This window comes from Nerophis ophidion, linkage group LG05 (assembly GCF_033978795.1).
Source record: "Nerophis ophidion isolate RoL-2023_Sa linkage group LG05, RoL_Noph_v1.0, whole genome shotgun sequence".
Lineage (NCBI taxonomy): Eukaryota > Metazoa > Chordata > Actinopteri > Syngnathiformes > Syngnathidae > Nerophis > Nerophis ophidion.
The window spans coordinates 18,038,957-18,060,946 of NC_084615.1; the positions used below are offsets into that span (position 1 = coordinate 18,038,957).

The window sequence follows — 21,990 nt, forward strand, 5'->3', positions numbered from 1 at the left end:
TGAAAACAAATCATATAAATTATCCTGTTAGATCTCACATTCTATATTGTGTTTTAAGAAAAAGGTTGTCATAAACAAACAAAAAAAATACACAAAAGAAAACACATTTTTATGCATATGTAAATAGGACTGGGCGATATATGGAATATACTGGATATATCGCGGGTTTGTGCGATGTAGAAAATGACTATATGGTGTCATTCGAGAATAAGTTTAGCTGCGGGCATTACACTTATCACTCTTTGTTGTCTCTGCTTCTCACAGAGAAAAAACAAGCGCACCTCGTACATACGTCACAAACGTACACGCCCTCCTGGAGCAGAGAGGTAGCGGCATGGGTAACGTTAGCTGTGGTGCGAGCGGTAATACGAGAGAAAGAAGGTGCCAATCTGGTAACAAATGAAGGAAGAATTAATTTCCAAGAAAAACAGCAGGGGGTCCATCGTCTGGCGGTGGTTTGGCTTCAAGCGGGAAGATGTCGAACAGACAACCGTGATTTGTCAAGTGTTGGGCAAAAGCGTTGCTACAAAAAGTAGCATTACTGCTAATTTGTAGCATCATTAGAAAAGTCACCTGCTAGTTCAGGGGCGTCAAACTCAAATACAGAGTGGGCCAAAATTTAAAACCGAACAAAGCCGGGGGGCCGAGGTTGAACAAATTAACCTTTTAATAGGGACCCAAACAAGTTTTGCATTGAATATTGAACAAGCAAGGCTTATATAACTTTATAGTGACATGCAAAATCGAGTTTCAAATAATAATAATAATTAAAAAATATCAATGGCACATCAAATAAAATTTAAATAAAAATTGAAGGCGTCTTTTCGGCGGTGGGGTTGAGGTGGACGGGGTTTGGTGATAGCGGGGGGTGTATATTGTAGCGTCCCGGGTATTTGTTCTGTTGTTTTTATGTTGTGTTACGGTGCGGATGTTCTCCCGAAATGTGTCATTCTTGTTTGGTGTGGGTTCACAGTGTGGCGCATATTTGTAACAGTGTTAAAGCTATTTATATGGCCATCCTCAGTGTGACCTGTATGGCTGTTGACCAAGTATGCCTTGCATTCACTTGTGTGTGTATAAGCCGCATATATTATGTGACTGGGCCGGCACGCTGTTTGTATAGAGGAAAAGCGGACGTGGAGACAGGATGTAGAGAACGCCAAAGGCAGTGACTTTAAAGACCACCCCAAATGTTGTTGTCCGGGATGAAATTCGGGAGGGGCACTGAACTTCGGGAGTCTCTCGTGAAAATCGAGAGAGTTGGCACGTAAGAGTGTGAGGGGTGAATGCGGTTTTACAGCGGCGGGCCAGCTCTAATGTTAATTTGATATTGCCTCAAGGGCCGAGTGAAATTACACGGCGGGCCAAATTTGGCCCGCGGCCCAGAGTTTGACACCTATGTGCTAGAGCATTGGTGCCCAAAGTTATACTGCAGGCGAGCTACTTTTCACTTGACCAAGTCGAGGGGATCTACCTCATTCCTATATAGACCTTTTTGTTAACAAGGGAAAGGTGTTTAGTAATAATACAAGCATGTTCAACACGTATAAATTATTTTCTTTCATGAAGACAAGAATATAAGTTGGAGTATTACCTGATTCTGATGACTTGCATTAATTGGAATCAGACAGTAGTGCTGATAACGTCCACGTTTTCAAATGGAGGAGAAAAAAAGTGCTCCTTTCTGTTTGATACCACATGAGAGCGGTTGGTTTTTGGCATCTTATTTGTTTAGCTTCCATACTTGTTTTTATAAACTTTACAAGAAATACAATGGCGGCAAACTCCGTGCACGCCAGTTTTTTGAGACTTTTATTTTGTTAGCGCAGGCAGGATGAAGCAGCGCCTTTATTGCGGAGACAGGAACTGTGCAGTCGGTCTTTAGCGTTGTGACGGCAGGTACGATGCATTGAAATAAAAAGTGTTTCTCGCCTTCCCCTCGACCAACCAGTGTTATCTCAGAAGATCTTCGGGTGCGGTGAATGTCAATCAAATGACGAAAGTGACGTCTTAGTGAAGATTGATGATCACTAATTTTTAGGTGTATTTTTTTAATGCCTGGCTGACGATCGACTGACACCCTCTACAATCGACTGGTAGCTCACGATCGACGTAATGGGCACCCCTGTGCTAGAGAATGAAGAGTGCTTGAAACTCTGCATGTCAACATCTCCGAGGCAACCATTTCCAGATCAACACCGTACGAAAAAAATAGTCAACAACATAAGAAGGTAACGTCCGCAGGAACCTACCACATAGCGAAGAACATACACTATTTAAAATTTCTATCATGCAGCTCATTTTTATTTGACACTTATTGAAATATCTTGTGTGACATCATGCACAAAAGTGCACTTTATTTGTTTTAAACTATTGCAGTGGCGTTCTGTACAAAAAGTGCACTTTGGTTTAGTGTTGTTTTGATATGTCATCTTAGTGACATCATGCACAAAAGTGCTTGTTTTAAAATGTCTCTGACAATCTTGCACGTTCTGTTGACATGAATATTTAATAACTGTTTAATAAATACACTTTTAGTTGTGATTTCCCTCTTTGCATGAAATTTTAAAATGAGCATATATCAATGCAGTATGAAGAAGAATGTTTGAATGTAGACACACAGAGTCATCATACTGCTGTGATTATATGCATCAAGTGTTCATTCAAGGCTAAGGCAAAATATGGAGATATATATGGTGTATCGTCACATGGCCTCAAAATATGGAGATATTAATAAAAGGCCCTATCGCCCAGTCCTACTATACAAACTATAAAAATCAATCAATGTTTATTTATATAGCCCCAAATCACAAATTTCTCAAAGGACTGTACAAACCATTACGACTACGACATCCTCGGAAGAACCCACAAAAGGGCAAGGAAAACTCACACCCAGTGGGCAGGGAGAATTCACATCCAGTGGGTCGCCAGTGACAATGCTGACTATGAGAAACCTTGGAGAGGACCTCATATGTGGGCAAACCCCCCCCCCCCCCCCCTTCTAGGGGACCGAAAGCAATGGATGTCAAGCGGGTCTAACATGATACTGTGAAAGTTCAATCCATAGTGGCTCCAACACAGCCGCGAGACTTCAGTTCAAAGCGGATCCCAGACAGCAGCCAGAGTCCCGTCCACAGGAAACCATCCCAAGCGGAGGCGGGTCAGCAGCGTAGAGATGTCCCCAACCGATACACAGGCGAGCGGTCCATCCTGGGTCCCGACGAGCGGTCCATCCTGGGTCTCAACTCTGGACAGTCAGTACTTCATCCATGGTCATCGGACCGGACCCCCTTCACAAGGGAGGGGGGGACATAGGAGAAAAAAGAAAAGAAGCGGCAGATCAACTGGTCTAAAAAGGAGGTCTATTTAAAGGCTAGAGTATACAGATGAGTTTTAAGGTGAGACTTAAATGCTTCTACTGAGGTAGCATCTCGAACTGTTACCAGGAGGGCATTCCAAAGTACTGGAGCCTGAACGGAAAACGCTCTATAGCCCGCAGAATTTTTTTGGGCTTTAGGAATCACTAATAAGCCGGAGTCTTTTGAACGCAGATTTCTTGCCGGGAAATATGGTACAATACAATCTGCAAGATAGGATGGAGCTAGACCGTGTAGTATTTTATAAGTAGTAAAACCTTAAAGTCACATCTTAAGTGCACAGGAAGCCAGTGCAGGTGAGCCAGTAGAGGCGTAATGTGATCAAACTTTCTTGTTCTTGTCAAAAGTCTAGCAGCCGCATTTTGTACCAACTGTAATCTTTTAATGCTAGACATGGGGAGACCCGAAAATAATACGTTACAGTAATCGAGACGAGACGTAACAAACGCATGGATAATGATCTCGGCGTCTTTAGTGGACAAAATGGAGCGAATTTTAGCGATATTACGGAGATGAAAGAAGGCCGTTTTAGTAACGCTTTAAATGTGTGACTCGAAGGAGAGAGTTGGGTCGAAGATAATACCCAGATTTTTTACCGAGTCACCTTGTTTTATTATTTGGTTGTCAAATGTTAAAGTCGTATTATTAAATAGAGGTCGGTGTCTAGCAGGACCGATAATCAGCATTTCTGTTTTTTTGGCGTTAAGTTGCAAAAAATTAGCGGACATCCATTGTTTGATTTCATTAAGACACGCTTCCAACTGACTACAGTCCGGCGTGTTGGTCAGCTTTAGGGGCATGTAGACTTGGGTGTCATCAGCATAACAGTGAAAGCTAATACCGTAAAAAAATGTTTTTAATGTGAATAATCGCAGTTTGCTCATTTAAACACGTCCACCGTCTAGATACATTTTATATTACTATAAAACATGGGTCCATTCTTGACTTTTTTAAATTTCATGATGTCACTTATAGCAGCTTGTGTATAATTACGTGTTACTGGCCTACAGAGGTAATGACAATTTGAAGTGTCACTCAAGTCACTAGATGCCAAAAGAAAAACAAGAGTAGACATCTGATAATGCCTGCAAGGGAAACAGCTACTTTTTTTTGGGGAGGGGGGCGGGTGGCTGGGATTGCGGGGGCATGTGCCAGTTAAAAGGGCTGTGACACAAGAACGGTGTCAAGCATGGTACCCCCTGCAGGACGGAAGGGAAGTCCTTGTGCCGTAAAACGTCTCTGTGAAAGCACCCCCCCCCCCCGCCCCCCCTTTTCCTTGCACGATTTACAGCCGGGGAAGGAAAGCTCGGAAACAAAGCGACATTTGCTGACGCCAGGTCGCTCAGTGAGCTGGTGACAACGCTGCATTCCATCAGCCGGCAGAAAGTGATACCGACAGCCTTAACTTTCTGTCGCCGTTTGTCATAAAAGTCAGGATTTATTTGCGGTGATAAATTGCATTATTTTGGCCATACTGTATTTTATAATCCATTACTGTCTAGTAAGTTTTTTGATTGATTGATTGATACTTTTATTAGTAGATTGCACAGTTCAGTACATATTCCGTACAACTGACCACTAACACCCGAATAAGTTTTTCAACTTGTTTAAGTCGGGGTCCACGTTAATCAATTCATGGTACAAATATACACTATCAACATAATACAGTCATCACACAAGTTAATCATCATAGTATGTACATTGAATTATTTACATTATTTACAATCCGGGGGGTGGGATGGGTAGCTTTGGTTGATATCAGTACTTCAGTCATCAACAATTGCATCAACAGAGAAATGTGGACATTGAAACACTGTAGGTCTTATTTAGTAGGATATGTACAGCCAGCAGAGAAAATAGTGAGTTCAGATAGCATAAGAACAAGTATATACATTAGAAGTACATTTGAGTTGTTTATAATCCGGGGAGATGGGATGTGAATGGAGGAGAGTATTAGTAAAGTGTTGAAGTTGCCTGGAGGTGTTGTTTTAGAGCGGTTTTGAAGGAATATAGAGATGCACTTACTTTTACACCTGTTGGGAGTGCATTCCACATTGATGTGGCATAGAAGGAGAATGAGTTAAGACCTTTGTTAGATCGGAATCTGGGTTTAACGTGGTTTGTGGAGCTCCCCCTGGTGTTGTGGTTATGGCGGTCGTTAAGGAAGTAGCTTGACATGTACTTCGGTATCAAGGAGGTGTAGCAGATTTTATAGACTAGGCTCAGTGCAAGTTGTTTTACTCTGTCCTCCAGCCTGAGCCAGCCCCACTTTGGAGAAGTGGGTTGGATTGAGGTGTGATCTGGGGTGGAGGTCTAAAAGTAACCGGACTAGCTTGTTCTGGGATGTTTGGAGTCTAGATTTGAGGGTTTTGGAGGTGCTGGGGTACCAGGAGGTGCAAGCGTATGTGACAGAAGGTGATTTAGTGATATCAACAGAGGTGGGTAGAGTAGCCAGAAATTGTACTCAAGTAAGAGTACTGTTACTTCAGAGATGTATTACTCAAGTAAAAGTAAGGAGTAGTCACCCAAATATTTACTTGAGTAAAAGTACAAACCCCGTTTCCATATAAGTTGGGAAATTGTGTTAGATGTAAATATAAACGGAATACAATGATTTGCAAATCCTTTTCAATCCATATTCAGTTGAATGCACAACACAGACAACATATTTGATGTTGAAACTCATAAACTTGATTTATTTTTGGATGGGAAAATTGTGATATGTATATCTTACCGGAGACATCAGTGGATTAAGCGTCCTCCTGCAGTAGCTGTCAAAAAAGGCAGCTGTGATCTTGGCTCCTCGGCTTCTCTCTGAGACACTGGCGTGTTCACCGCAGCCATCCGATTTTCAGGTATGTCTTTACAATCTCACTAAAACACTATTAAAACAATAAGTAGATAAGAGATCTTCCAGAATGATCCTAGTAAATGTGTCTAATTACATCTGAAACGCTCACACTGCCGCCGCCCGGAGCCGTCGCTTTTTATTTTATTTATTATAATTATTTTGTTCTAGTCCTTCACTCTCAATATCCTCATCCACGAATCTTTCATCCTCATTCAAATTAATGGGGAAATTGTCGCTTTCTCGGTGTCCGAATTGCTCTTACTGCTGGTGGCCATGATTATAAACAATGTTCAGATGTGAGGAGCTGCACAACCCGTGACGTCACGCACACATCGTCTGCTACTTCCGGTACAGGCAAGGCTTTTTTATTAGCGACCAAAAGTTGCAAACTTTGTCATCGATGTTCTCTACTAAATCCTTTCAGCAAAAATATGGCAATATCGCAAAATTATCAAGTATGACAAATAGAATTGACCTGCCCGTATTTCCTTAAACTGCCACAGGGCATATAGTATGCGCCTGCCTTGAATTACTGCTGGGTCAAACTCGCTTCGCAAAATAATTAGCGCATGCTTAGAAATACCGCCGGGTCAAACTAGCGATGTCACGAGTGACATTTCCCCTGTCATCATTTTAAAAATGGAGGAGGCTGATTTCAATACCGGTAATTTGAAATCGCATAAAGGGAAGAAGATTAAGAGCTATTCAGTAGGATTTAAAGTCCAAGCTATTGAATATGCTAAAAAGAACAGTAAGCAGCTATGTTTAATTAATATACCGTAGCTGCGTGTGTCAAATATGAGTCATTAAATGACTCCCACCTCCTGGTGGTAGAGGGCGCTAGTGAGCCTTCTTGCGACTACTCGGCTGATGAATAAGTGAAATGAGCGACATGATATGTGCTGGGACGGACCTTCTGATAGCAGTTTTCTAAACTGGACTTCCAATCGAAGCAGGAGGTAATAAAGGAAGATCTACATCGAGACAGAGAGACTCTTAAAACTGAAGAATGATAAGGAAGATTTCTATAAACAAGTTAAGGATGCTTTTGATAAGAAGGAGCTGGCATGGACTATATTTATGAGTAAATGTAAGACCATAATAACATTTTTTTCTATTAAATGTGCTTTTCATGATGGTATCCTTACATCACACTCAAATGTTTACTGCATGCCTTTGGTAAGTGCTGGAGTGACAAGAGGTTTTAAAATAATTAGCGCATGCTTACTTTTACCGCATGCCTTTGGTAAGCGCAGGAGTGAGAAGAGGTTTTAAATTAATTAGCGCCCTGGCGGCAATTCAAGGAAATACGGTATCCTCGTTTAAATATGAAAATCTCAATTCAAGTAGCCCTTAATGTCTTTTTTTATTTATCTTTTTTAATTTATTAATATTTAATACTCTGTTTTTGCTTTTGTTTCCTTTCCTTATTGTTGAAATAATTATAAATATATGCTTGTGGTTTAAAAAAAAAAAGAAAAAAAAAAGTAGCATAACAAAGACGCCATGTTGTTAGTGCACCTGCGTTCACGTCATCCTCCTCCAAGTTAGCGTCTGTGTGCTCATGGAAAACCTCTTCCCGCTCGAACAGGTTGAAGAACTACACCTGGAACGAGACGTCGGGATTAATATTTCTCAAACGGCGACATACAATAGCAACAAACTCACCGTGAAGACGCCATAATTTGTTTCTTTTTGGAGTTACAAAAAACCCCCCCAAAAAAACCACGACAGACAGGTTGACTACTTCCGGTGGACAACAACAACAAATAAAACTTTACAGGTAAGCCGAGTTCGCTACTTCCGGTGACAACAACTAAAAAAAATAACTTTACAGGTAAGCCGAGTTCGCTACTTCCGGGGACAACAACACACAACAACTTTCCAGGTAAGCCGAGTTTCGGTCCAACCTTAACACTTATGTGTACAAGAATTGCTTTTGATAAAAAAAAAAAAAAATGACACAAAGACGACGTTTATAGTTAAATATGGTTTCCATTACAAAACGTCTGTCGTGTCGTAAATGCTTCAGTGAAGGTTTGTTGATCCAGGAAGTGGAACGTGACGAGTTGCAATTGTTGACCTTTTTGCTTAATTTAACATCTTCTGCTTCATTTATTTATAAACGGAGGAACAAGGGCCGGCGTTGACATGGAGACAATGAGTTATTTATGAGGCGGGTGATAAACACGCAGGCTGTCCTAAAAGTGGCAACTTTCCATTTCACGAGGGGGCGACTTGTCCTGGGTGTACACCGCCTTCCGCCTGATTGTAGCTGAGATAGGCACGCGACCCCAAAGGGAATAAGCGGTAGAAAATGGATGGATGGATGGACATGGAACTCAACCTACTGCTGCCTTTGTGTGTGGTTACTTATAGAAGTAATCTATTCATTGTAGAAGTAATCTATTACATTTTTTAACAAATAGTATTGCTGTTACCAGTCTTAAATGCCTTTAGGTCAGGGGTGTCCAAAGTGCGGCCGGGGGGCCATTTGCGGCCCTCAGGTAATTTTTTAACGGCCCCACGGCACATTTTAAAAATACGATCGAAACATTTTTTAAACATAAAAGTAGGGGTGTGGGAAAAAATCGATTCGAATACGAATCGTGATTCTCACGTTGTGCGATTCAGAATCTATTCTCATTTAAAAAAAAAAAGATTAAAATTATTATTTTTATTTTTATTTTTTATTTTTTTTATATAAATCCAACAAACCAATACACAGCAATACCATCACAATGCAATCCAATTCCAAAACAGAACCTGACCCAGCGACACTCAGAACTGCAATAAACAGAGCAATTGAAAGGAGACACAAACACGACACAGAACAAACCAAAAGTAGTATTATCAACAACAGTATCAATATTAGTTTTAATTTCAGCGTAGCAGTGATTAAAAATCCCTCATTGACATTATCATTAGACATTTATAAAAATAAAAATAAATAACAATAGTGTCTCAGTGGCTTACACTTGCATCGCATCTCATAAACTTGACAACACACTGTGTCCAATATTTTCACAAAGATAAACTAAGTCATATTTTTGGTTCGTTTAATAGTTAAAACAAATTTACATTATTGCAATCAGTTGATAAAACCTTGTCCTTTACAATTATAAAAGCTTTTTTTTTTTAAATCTACTACTCTGCTAGCATGTCAGCAGACTGGGGTAGATCCTGCTGAAATCCTATGTATTGAAGAATACAGAATCGTTTTGAATCGGAAAAATAACGTTTTTGAATCGAGAACCGCGTTGAATCGAAAGAAAATCGATATATAATCGAATCGCGACCCCAGAATCGATATTGAATCGAATCGTGGGACACCCAAAGATTCGCAGCCCTATTAAAAAGTGATATAAAGGAGCAAATGGTGACATGTAACAAGAAAATGTTGCAATGTTTACTCTAATAACACAAAGCTGCCGTGCAGGCTGTTTCGTTCTTTAAAAAATAATAATGAATCAAAATCAATGTCATTATGAATTTTTGACCTATTAAAGGCTCCAATTACGTCACGTTAAATGTTCCACTTTGAGAGAAAATGTTGCATATTTGTTGTTTGCCATGTAAAAAACTGAGCTTTAAAGAAGGGCCTAAAATGAACAAATAAAAAACATAAACAACGATAAAATTCATAACTGACGGATGGATCTGAAGTTGATCTCGAGATTATTGTGTAAAAAGTAAACAGTAAAAAATGTTTTAATTTTTTTTCTGACACTTTAATGAGTAGGACCCTTTTGGATCCCCAATAATTTTAGTGTGATTAGTTTTCAAGTGTCATTGCTCACAAAAATAATAATGAATTAAAATAAATGGTGTTATGAGTTATTTACCTTTTTAATGCTCCTTTTATTATATAATCTCAAATATTCCACAAAAAAAAGTTATCGGGTTAAAATATTGCTTATTTTGTGTCTTTTTCCATTAAAAAAAACTTTTTTTGTGTGACAAAAAGAGCATACAACTTAAATCTTTAAAATCCTTATATTGCCATATAGACCTAATGTTGATCTACATATTTAAAACTGGAATAATAATAAAAAAAATAATACTGAATAATGACACATTTTTAATATTAATACAAGCCTGAGTGGTGGCCTAAATGTATATTGGTTAAACATGTATTGTATTTGTTTAAAAAAATTTTTTTTTTTTAAATGGCCGCCACTTGCTTTGATTTTTCAGTCTGCGGCCCTAAGTGGAAAAAGTATGGACACCCCTGCTTTAGATCGATTAGAAACACCGTTTGTATGTTTTGTTATGTGTGTAGTATGTTTATGTGTGTGTTGCTTCACAATAACTTGTGAATGCCCATCCATCCATTTTCTACCGCTTGTCCCGTTCGGGGTTGCTAGAGCCTATCTCAGCTGCATTCAAGCGGAAGGCGGCGTACACCCTGGACAAGTCGCCACCTCATCACAGGGCCAACACAGATAGACAGACAACATTCACACTCACGGACACATTTAAAATAGTCCGTACACAAGGTCTATCCATCCATCCATTTCCTACCGCTTGTCCCATTTGGGGTCGCTGGAGCCTATCTCAGCTGAATTCGGGCGATAAGGCGAGGTACACCCTGGACAAGTCACCACCTCATCACAGGGCTAACACAGATAGTCAGACAACATTCACACACTTGGGCCCATTTAGTGTCGCCAGTCAACCTACCCTTAGGTGCATGAATTTGGAGGTGGGACGAGCCTATCCTTAGGTGCATGATTTTGGAGGTGGGAGGAGCCTATCCCAGGTGCATGTCTTTGGAGGTGGGAGGAGCCTATCCCCAGGTGCATGTCTTTGGAGGTGGGAGGAAGGTAGAGTACCCAGAGTTAACCCGCGCAGTCACGGGGAGAACATGTAAACTCCACACAGAAAGATCCCGAGCTCGGGATTAAACTAGGGACATTCGTATTGTGAGGCACATACACTAACCCTTATACCACCGTGCTAATCATAAATAAAGTTAAAGTACAATGTTAAAGTACCAATGATTGTCACACACACACACACACACACACACACACACACACACACACACACACACACACACACACACACACACACACACTAAGTGTGGCGGAATTATTATCTGCATTTGACCCATCACCCTTGATCACGCCCGGGGAGGTGAGGGGAGCAGTGAGCAGCAGCGGTGGCCGCGCCCGGGAATCATTTTTGGTGATTCAACCCCCAATTCCTGCCCTTGATGCTGAATGCCAAGCAGGGAAGTGATGGCTCTAACCAATAGGCCACTGAGTACTGTAGCATATTAGGCCTAAGTATTCATTAAAGACAAGGCAGAGGTTTGATTTAACATGTATATTTAATATTTTGGCCACTGTGAGAGTACACCCAATGCACAAACATCATCATCAATGAAACTCCATTTTCGGTACATATTTGCAGACTTCTTTGGTGTACCAATAGATGGAGCCTGTGTATGAACTGGTACACACTTTGAGAATGACTGGTCTGTGTCATGGCCGTGTGGATTTTGCAAGTTCTTTGGGTTTTGACTTGGGCTTCCTCCCACGTCCCATGGTTCTTAAGGTCACAATTCAACAGATGCGATATCAAAATATTTTGTGATATGTAAAGATCTCGATGTGAACGTTTTAGTATCGATTAGATAAGCATAGTATGGGGATCCCTGGCATACTGTATAGACCAACTATGCGGCTGAAATTGGTCTGCATTTCTACCCTTTCTAAGCATTTTCCGATGTCTAGTTTCTAGGGGTGTGGGAAAAAATTGATTCGGATATGAATCGCGATTCTCACGTGTGTGATTCAGAATCGATTCTCATTTTTAAAAAAATCTATTTTTTTATTTTTTTATTTTTATCAATCCAACAAAACAATATGCAGCAATACCATAACAATGCAATCCAATTCCAAAACCAAACCTGAACCAGCAACACTCAGAACAGCAATAAACAGCAATTGAGAGGAGACACAAACACGACACAGAACAAACCAAAAGTAGTGAAACAAAAATGATTATTATCAACAAAAGTATCAATATTAGTTATAATTTCAGCATAGCAGTGATTAAAAATCCCTCATTGACATTATCATTAGACATTTATAAAAATAAAAAAAAAAGAACAATAGAGTCACAGTGGCTTACACTTGCATCACATCTCATAAGCTTGACAACACACTGTGTCCAATGTTTTCACAAAGATAAAATAAGTCATATTTTTGGTTTGTTTAATAGTTTAAAAAAAATACATTATTGCAATCAGTTGATAAAACATTGTCCTTTACAATTATAAAAGCTTTTTACAAAAATCTACTACTCTGCTAGCATGTCAGCAGACTGGGGTAGATCCTGCTGAAATCGTATGTATTGAATGAGTACAGAATCCTTTTAAAACGGGAAAAAAAATCGTTTTTGAATCGAGAATCGTGTTGAATTGAAAAAAAAATCGATTTTGAATCGAATCGTGATCCCAAGAATCAATATTGAATCGAATTGTGGGACACCCAAAGATTCACAGCCCTACTAGTTTCACCTTCATTTCCTTTGACGCACTGCCACCAGAAAACTATGCACCACAATTGAGGAAAAAATAACAAAAAAAGTACAGTTTGTATAAGGCTGTTGTCATGGGAAATATGAGCAGACATTGTGTTATCTTGGTGTTTTATCAAGGAGCTGTAAATGTAAACACGTGTGAATGTAGTCTTGTTTGCAGTCTAACTGCTTGGGTTTACCCGTCATAAAGCATTTTGAGTGAAGGAGTCATAAAAAGTACTCGTTGACATTGCTGCAAACACAAATTGCAGCTTTGTTAACAGTTGAAATGGACTGGAACGATTGATTCAAACCCGACACTTTCAAGCCTTCAGTCACTCATAGTTGCTGAATCGGCCATTTCGCTTGCGCAATAAATGTGTAATTTCTCTTTCTGGTAATTCCACACGTGACGCACGTGTGAAATCATCCATCTGGATACCAGCATCACCTGAGTTCTCTTGAGGGTGTGGCAGCACATGTGATTCATAATCAACGCTATAAGTCATAGGAAGTCATTTGGCCCCAGACTAGTAATCCCCTTTAGGACTTAAAGGACGCTGTGAAGTCATTTACATTCCCTCAGAGGGGAAAAAGAAAAGAAAAGCTCATACTGTCACCTGATGGCGAGGCATTAGATTGGGATAAGATGTTAAAGGTCACATATTACAATTTTGCAACAATTGTATAAGTCTCAGAGGTCCCACGATAGCGTTTTATAAGCCTACTGGAAACACACAGTGTTTTGTGTGTGTGTGTGTGTGTGTGTGTGTGTGTATGCGTATGCGTGTGTGCATGTGTGTGTGTAACATAAATGCAAATTGTCCACACCTGTGTCCAGAGTGTGTGGTTCCTGTAAGGTAGGGGTCACCAACCTTTTTGAAACCGAGAGCTACTTCTTGGGAACTGATTAATGCGAAGGGCTACCAGTTTGATACACACTTAAATAAATAGCCAGAAATAGCCAATTTGCTCAATTTACCTTTAATAAATAAATCTATATATATTAAAAAATGGGTATTTCTGTCTGTCATTCCGTCGTACATATTTTTTCCTTTTACAGAAGGTTTTTTGTAGAGAATAAATGATGAAAAAAACACTAAACTGAACGGTTTAAAAGAGAAAACAGGAAAAAAATGCAAATTAAATTTTGAAACATAGTTTATCTTTAATTTCGACTCTTTAAAATTCAAAATTCAACCGAAAAAAAGGACAAAAAACTAGCTAATTCAAATCTTTTTGAAAAAATTTGAAAAATATATTTTTTTAATTTTTCCTGATTAAGATACATTTTAGAATTTTGATGACATGTTTTAAATAGGTTAAAATCCAATCGGCACTTTGTTAGAATATATAACAAATTGGACCAAGCTATATTTCTAACAAAGACAAATCATTATTTCTTCTAGATTTTCCAGACCAAAAATTTAGAAATAAATTCAAAAGACTTTGAAATAAGATTTCAATTTGATTCTACATATTTTCTGGATTTGCAGGAATATTTTTTTTGAATTTTAATCATAATAAGTTTGAAGAAATATTTCACAGATATTCTTCGGCAAAAAAACAGAAGCTAAAACGAAGAATTAAATTAAAATGTATTTATTATTCCTTACAATAAAAAAATACATTTACTTGAACATTGATTTAAATTTTCAGGAAAGAAGAGGAAGGAATTTAAAAGGTAAAAAGGTATATGTGTTTAAAAATCCTAAAATCATTTTTAAGGTTGTATTTTTTCTCTAAAATTGTCTTTCTGAAAGTTATAAGAAGCAAAGTGAAAAAATAAATGCATTTTTTTAAACAAGTCAACACAGAGTCTTTAAAATATTTTCTTGGATGTTCAAATTCTATTTGAGTTTTGTCTCTCTTAGAATTAAAAATGTCGAGCAAAGCGAGACCAGCTTGCTAGTAAATAAATACAATTAAAAAAATAGAGGGATCTCACTAGTGAGTGCTGCTATTTGAGCTATTTTTATAACAGGCCAGCGGGCGACTCATCTGTTCCTTACGGGGGATTTGGTGCCCGCGGGCACCGCGTTGGTGACCCCTGCTGTAAGGACTACATATTATTACAATTTTGCAACAATAAGTCTCAGAGGTACCGCGATAGCTTTTTATAAGCCTACTGGAAACACACTGAGCGGCCCATGAGCGGCTATTTGGACGTAAGCGGTTATTAGGAAGAGGCGGTTAATTCACAAAATGGGGTCAGACCCCGGGCGGCTATTAGGACATGGGCGGTTATTTGCCCAAGGGCGTTTATTTGGTAATATACGGTGTACATACATGCACTATATTGCCAAAAGTATTTGGCTACCTGCCTTTACTCACATATGAACTGGAAGTGCCATCCCGTGGAATTGTCCAAAATGTGTTGGTATCCTGGAGCAGTCAAAGTTCCTTTCACTGGAACTTCTGAAAAACCCCACACCATAATTCCTCTTCCACCAAATTTCACACTCGGCACAATGAAATCCGAAATGTAGCGTTCTACTGGTAACCTCCAAACCCAGACTGGTACATCAGATTGCCAGATGGAAAAGCGTAATTCATCACTCCAGAGAAGGGGTCCCCACTGCTCTAGAGTCCAGCGGCGATGTGCTTTACACTACTGCATCCCACGCTTTGCATTGGACTTGGTGATGTATGGCTTAGATTCAGCTACTCGGCCATGGAAACCCATTCCATGAAGCTCTCTGCGTACTGTACGTGGGCTAATTGGAAGAGTCACATGAAGTTTGGAGCTATGTTGCAACTGACTGTGAAGAAAGTCTTTGCACTATGCTGACCCCTTTCTGTCACTTTACATGGCCTACCATTTGCTGGCTGAGTTGCTGTTGTTCCCCAAACTCTTCACTTTTCCTATAAAGTTAACTTTGGAATATTTTTCGGAGTAAGGACATTTCACGACTGGATTTGTTGCACAGCTTAAGTGCTTGACTTTATACACCGGGCCAAATGATTAAGACATCTGATTATCATCATTTGGATGGGTGGCCAAATACTTTTGGCAATATCGTGTATTTTATCTATACCCATTTTTTTCAGACTTTAAGGTGTGCTTAAAATCCTTTCGTTTTCTCAAAACTCGACAGTGCGCCTTATAGCCCGGTGCGCCTATTGTAGGGGAATAATCTTGGTTGTGCTTACCGTCCTTGAAGCTGTAATTTTTAGTACATGGTGTAATGATAAGTGTGACCAGTAGATGGCAGTCACACATAAGAGATATGTGTAGACTGCAATATGACTCAAGTAAACAACACTAAAATGTTATATGTTCCATTGAAAATATAGAACATTAACTAAAATCAATCAAAATGGTTTAGTATGACTTTAGTAAGCTAGGAAACCACACCGAATGACGTATTGTACTGTAAAAAAATAATATGACCACTTTTGTATGAAAATATACCTGACTCGACCCGCTCATACGGTAACTCACACTTGTCCAATGTAAAAGTGAACATATACTAAATACACTGAGTGGGACAAAAAGACACAGATTTGAGATACAGTGCTAACATTACACTCACATTTTAACGTCATACTAGGCTAGCCTATTTGCTGAAGCAAAACTACCATATTTTGCGCACTATAGAGCGTACCCACTACATTTTAGAATACATTCCCCCCATATATTAGCCGCACCGGACCATAAGCCGCAGACATTTACGTTGTGAAACGAGAAATTTACACAGAAAGATTTTGTAAATATTTATTTACATACCTTAATTGTTCACAAACGGTGTCTGGAAAACGGATGATCAAACAAAACAGAAGTCATCATCAGAGCTGCGGAAGGTAGCTGTCCAACCAGCTAAACAGACTCAATAAAGCCACGGCGACGTTTTGGTGGGTTTAAAAAACAAAAACAATACAAAAATAAGGCCATTTTAAGTAATAATTCTAACAGACACTTGTTAGCGTGTTAGCATTTTAGCTAATGTTAACCATGCTAGATTTATTATATCACGATAGCACGTAGAAATAAGCATGAAAACATTTTTATAGACATCACACGTGGAACAGTTTGGTAAGTAAGAATTGCTTCAGTCACAAATGTACAAACGTTGCTTTGACTGATGACTGAATAACCCATACAAGTAAAAAACATATGGAAGCCGAGAAGACGGAACAGCACTTGCACTTCCGGTTGAAAGCTCATTCTAAACAGAAGGGCAGCAGACTAATTAGGAGTCTTTGTTTGTTTACTTACTACTAAAAGACAGGTGTCTAGTATGTTCACTATTGTATTTAAGGACTAAATTGCAATAATACACATATGTTTAATGAACCCTAAGATTTTTTGTTAAAATAAAGACAATAAAGCCATTTTTTGTGGTCCCCCTTATTTGGAAAAGTATCAAAATACATTTTGATACCGGCACCAAAATATTGGTATCGAGACAACCCTCCTTTAAAGTATTTTTGGCTTTTTTTTTTTGTAATACCGAATATCCTTGAATTGCCGCAGGGCATATAGTATGCGCCTGCCTTGAATTACTGCCGGGTCAAACTCGCTTCGCAAAATAATTAGCGCATGCTTAGTATTACCGCCGGGTCAAACTCGTGATGTCACGAGTGACACTTCCCATGTCATCATTTTCAAAATGATGACATGGTTTCAATACCAGTAATTTGAAATCGCATAAAGGGAAGAAGATTAAGAGCTATTCAGTAGGATTTAAGGTCCAAGCTATTGAATATGCTAAAAAGAACAGTAAGCAGCTATGTATTATTAATATACCGTAGCTGCGTGTGTCAAATATGAGTCATCAAATGACTCCCGCCTCCTGGTGGTAGTGGGCGCTAGTGATCCTTCTTGCGACTACTCGGCTGCAGAAGAAGTGACAATGAGTGACGTGACATGTGCTAGGACGGATATGACGCGGGAGGTGCACGACGGACCCTTTAGAATGTAACACCACTACTTTGCAGGCTATGTAAACAACTGGGCTGAAATAAAGCATGTTCCAGTCCTAAATACCCAGTGTATTATTTATACAATAACACTTCATGCTGGCAGCAGTGGGATAAAGAGATCACCTACGGATCAGAACGGGAGGGGGAGTTTTCTAAGAATAATTCTGTCGTCGCCCGCACTTGAGGAGCCGAGCTAACAGATAGCAGCGGTCTGATAGCAGTTTTCCAAACTGGACTTTCAATCGAAGCAGGAGGTAATAAAGGAAGATCTCCATCGAGACAGAGAGACTTTTAAAACTGAAGAAAGATAAGGAAGACTTCTATAAACAAGTTATCGATGCTTTTGATCAGAAGGAGCTGGCATGGACTTCATTAATAAGTAAAGGTAAGACCATAATTACGTTTTTTTTAATTAAATGTGCTTCTCATGATGGTATCCTTACATCACACTCAAATTTTTACTGCATGCCTTTGGTAAGTGCTGGAGTGAGAAGAGGTTTTAAAATATTTAGCGCATGCTTACCTTTACCGCATGCCTTTTGGTAAGCGCAGGAGTGAGAAGAGGTTTTAAATTAATTAGCGCCCCGGCGGCAATTCAAGGAAATACTGTATTTGTTTTTCTAATAATATTCACTTAAAAATTGATCCTACCTTTTACATTATCCAAGCCAGTCGGGAATTAATTCGTAGTACACTCGTCCTCAATGGGTAGTTTAGTACGACACGAGCAGCGTTATTTGGAGCATCTTGCAGTTTGCTTGAGTTCATTTCTGTGGCATTTGACCAAATAATACCAATAATCTAAGAGTGACAAAACTAATGAGTCTACTCAAGTTGTCACGGGGCTATTTGGTATACATATTTACAGTGCTTGATTACCGCCACGCTTTTGTCCAACTTCAGTCAAATTTGAATAATTTGACAGTTAGAATATAACATACTGTCAACATTGACAACGTCTATTAAACCTGCTTAATGACACCACAGTCTAATTTAGCACAGGTGATTCATCTAAAAGAGGGGTCTCAAACTCAATTCCCCTCGGGGCCACTGGACGCAGAATCTGGGTGAGGCTGGGCCGCAAGAAAATATTTCTTTAAAAAAAATGTTGCATACTCCTCAGCATGTCTAATTGTATAAAGACGTCTCAAATTGTATCGCTACTTTCTCTTTGCAAATAAGACACGTCGGGGTGGCCCTTTGCTCAACAAAGAAATATTGCATCCCCCACTTTTCCTGGAATTGTCTTTGCTCATCACTAACCTTTCTTTTCACTGCAGGGTTTGAAAAAGACATGTTTGGGGTTGTGGAATATACAAACCCCGTTTCCATATGAGTTGGGAAATTGTGTTAGATGTAAATATAAACGGAATACAATGATTTGCAAATCCTTTTCAACCCATATTCAGTTGAATGCACTACAAAGACAACATATTTGATGTTCGAACTCATAAGCTTTTTTTGTTGTTGCAAATAATAATTAGAATATAATGGCTGCAACACGTGACAAAGTAGTTGGGAAAGGGCATGTTCACCACTGTGTTACATCACCTTTTCTTTTAACAACACTCAGTAAACGTTTGGGACCTGAAGAAACTAATTGTTGAAGCTTTGAAAGTGGAATTCTTTCCCATTCTTGTTTTATGTAGAGCTTCAGTCGTTCAACAGTCCGGGATCTCCGCTGTCGTATTTTACGCTTCATAATGTGCCACACATTTTCCATGGGAGACAGGTCTGGACTGCAGGCGGGCCAGGAAAGTACCCGCTCTCTTTTTGTACGAAGCCACGCTGTTGTAACACGTGCTGAATGTGGCTTGGCATTGTCTTGCTGAAATAAGCAGGGGCGTCCATGAAAAATACGGCGCTTAGATGGCAGCATCTGTTGTTCCAAAACCTGTATGTACCTTTCAGCATTAATGGTGCCTTCACAGATGTGTAAGTTACCCATGCCTTGGGCACTAATGCACCCCCATACCATCACAGATGCTGGCTTTTGATCGTTGCGTCGATAACAGTCTGGATAGTTCACTTCCCCTTTGGTCCGGATGACACGATGTCGAATATTTCTAAAAACATTTTGAAATGTGGACTCATCAGACCACAGAACACTTTTCCACTTTGCGTCAGTCCATTTTAGATGATCTCAAGCCCAGAGAAGCCGGCAGCGTTTCTGGATGTTGTTGATAAAAGGTTTTCGCTTTGCACAGTAGAGCTTTAACTTGCACTTACAGATGTAGCGACGAACTGTATTTAGTGACAGTGGTTTTCTGAAGTGTTCCTGAGCCCATGTGGTGATATCCTTTAGAGATTGATATCGGTTTTTGATACAGTGCCGTCTGAGGGATCGAGGGTCACGGTGATTCAATGTTTCCCAACAGTTTTTTTTCCTCTCGTTTCTGCCTACACACTGTGTCTGCTCGTAAGTACTCTGTGTGTGTGCGCTGCCGTGCATGCTCTTCTGCTCGTAAAACCAGCAATGTCATGACGTGACGACGCTCCGTCTTGCCCGTTAAAAAAATAACAATGTAAAAAATTGCACACTGGTACTTTTCAAACAGTATATTACCGTTTTTGATTCACTAGTACCGCTATACTATACTAGTACCGGTATAGCGTACAACCCTACTGGAAACACATCGTTATGTTTTTGTAGCTAGCAAGTGAGACACAGCATGTTTTTATCAGATTTTATGGGGTTCACTGTAGGGTTGGGCGATATGGCCTTTTATTAATATCTGGATATTTTTAGGCCATGTGACGATACACCATATATATCTCCATATTTTGCCTTAGCCTTGAATGAACACTTGATGCATATAATCACAGCAGTATGATGATTCTATGTGTCTACATTCAAACATTCTTCTTCATACTGCATTAATAAAGGCACATTTTAAACTTTCATGCAGAGAGGGAAATCACAACTAAAAGTGTATTTATGAAACAGTTATTAAGCAGTGGCACAAACATTCATGTCATTTCCAAAACAGGAAGTGCAAGATTGTCAGAGACATTTTAAAACAAGCACTTTTGTGCAGGATGTCACTAAGATGACATATCAAAACAACACTCAATTAAAGTGCACTTTTTGAACAGAACACCACTACAATAGTTGAAAACAAATAAGGTGCACTTTTGTGCATGATGTCACACAAGATATTTCAATAAGTGTAAAAAAAAATGAGCTGCATAAAAGGAAATCAAATAGTGTATGTCCTTCGTTATGTGGTACGTTCCTGTGGATGTTATCTCCTTCTGTTGTTGACTATTTTTTTCATACGGTGTTGATCTGGAAATTGTTGCTTCGGCATTTTGTGGGTGTGGCACTGAACAAAGATGTTGACATGCAGTTTCAAGCACTCTTCATTCTCTAGCGCAGTGGTTCTCAACCTTTTTTTCAGTGATGTACCCCCTGTGAATTTTTTTTTAATTCGAGTACCTTCTAATCAGAGCAAAGCATTTTTGGTTGAAAAAAAGAGATAAAGAAGTAAAATACAGTACTATGTCATCAGTTTCTGATTTATTAAACCGTATAACAGTGCAAAATAGTGCTCATTTGTAGTTGTCTTTTTTGAACTATCCTTCCATCCATTTTTTCTGCGTATTCCCTTTGGGGTCGCGGGGGGCGCTGGTGCCTGTCTCAGCTACAAGCGGGCGGAAGGCGGAGTACACCCTGGACAAGTCGCCACCTCATCGCAGGGCTTTCTTGAACTATTTGGAAAAAAAAGATATATAAAAACTAAAAACTTGTTGAAAAATAAACAAGTGATTCACTTATAAATAAAGATTTCTACACATAGAAGTTATCATCAACTTAAAGTGCCCTCTTTGGGGATTGTAATAGAGATCCATCTGGATTCATCAACTTAATTGTAAACATTTCTTCACAAAAAAAGACATTTTTAACATCAATATTTATGGAACATGTCCACAAAAAAATCTAGCTGTCAACACTGAATATTGCATTGTTGCATTCTTCATATTTTCTTGAAGTATTATTCAATAAATATATTTATAAAGGATTTTTGAAGTGTTGCTATTTTTAGAATGTTTGAAAAAAATCTCACGTACCGCTTGGCATACCTTCAAGTACCCCCAGGGGTACGCGTACCCCCATTTGAAAATCATTGCTCTAGCGGGTGACTTTTCAAATGATGCTACAAATTAGCAGTGTTGCTATTTTTTGTAGCAAGGCTTTTGCCGCATAATTGTTCAACATCTTCCCGCTTGAATCCAAACCACCGCCAGACGATGCACCTTGTACTGTTTTTCTTGGGAATTAATCCTTCCCCCATTTGTTACCAG

The 21,990-nt window shown here is 39.2% G+C and overlaps 2 protein-coding genes and 1 long non-coding RNA gene across 5 annotated transcripts in view; 1 reads left to right on the forward strand and 2 right to left on the reverse strand.

Moving 5' to 3' along the window:
• Window positions 1-21,990, reverse strand: part of kdrl (kinase insert domain receptor like) — a 403,844-nt gene that overhangs the window by 28,012 nt on the left and 353,842 nt on the right. The window lies entirely within an intron of this gene.
• Window positions 4,659-8,238, reverse strand: LOC133552793 (uncharacterized). The gene is made up of 3 exons (XR_009806771.1): window positions 7,897-8,238; window positions 7,750-7,828; window positions 4,659-6,259 (listed from the first exon to the last, which is right to left on the reverse strand). It is a non-coding gene; the product is annotated as an uncharacterized LOC133552793 (long non-coding RNA).
• The window catches only part of lnx2b (ligand of numb-protein X 2b), a 65,049-nt gene continuing 50,789 nt past the window's right edge, over window positions 7,731-21,990 (forward strand). For 2 of the 3 annotated variants that reach the window (XM_061900261.1, XM_061900266.1), the window contains exons 1-2: window positions 7,731-8,011; window positions 8,066-8,116. The gene's annotated coding sequence lies outside the window, so the exon portion shown is untranslated. The remainder of the gene's footprint in view (window positions 8,012-8,065; window positions 8,117-21,990) is intronic. The other variant, XM_061900265.1, reaches the window with a different exon arrangement.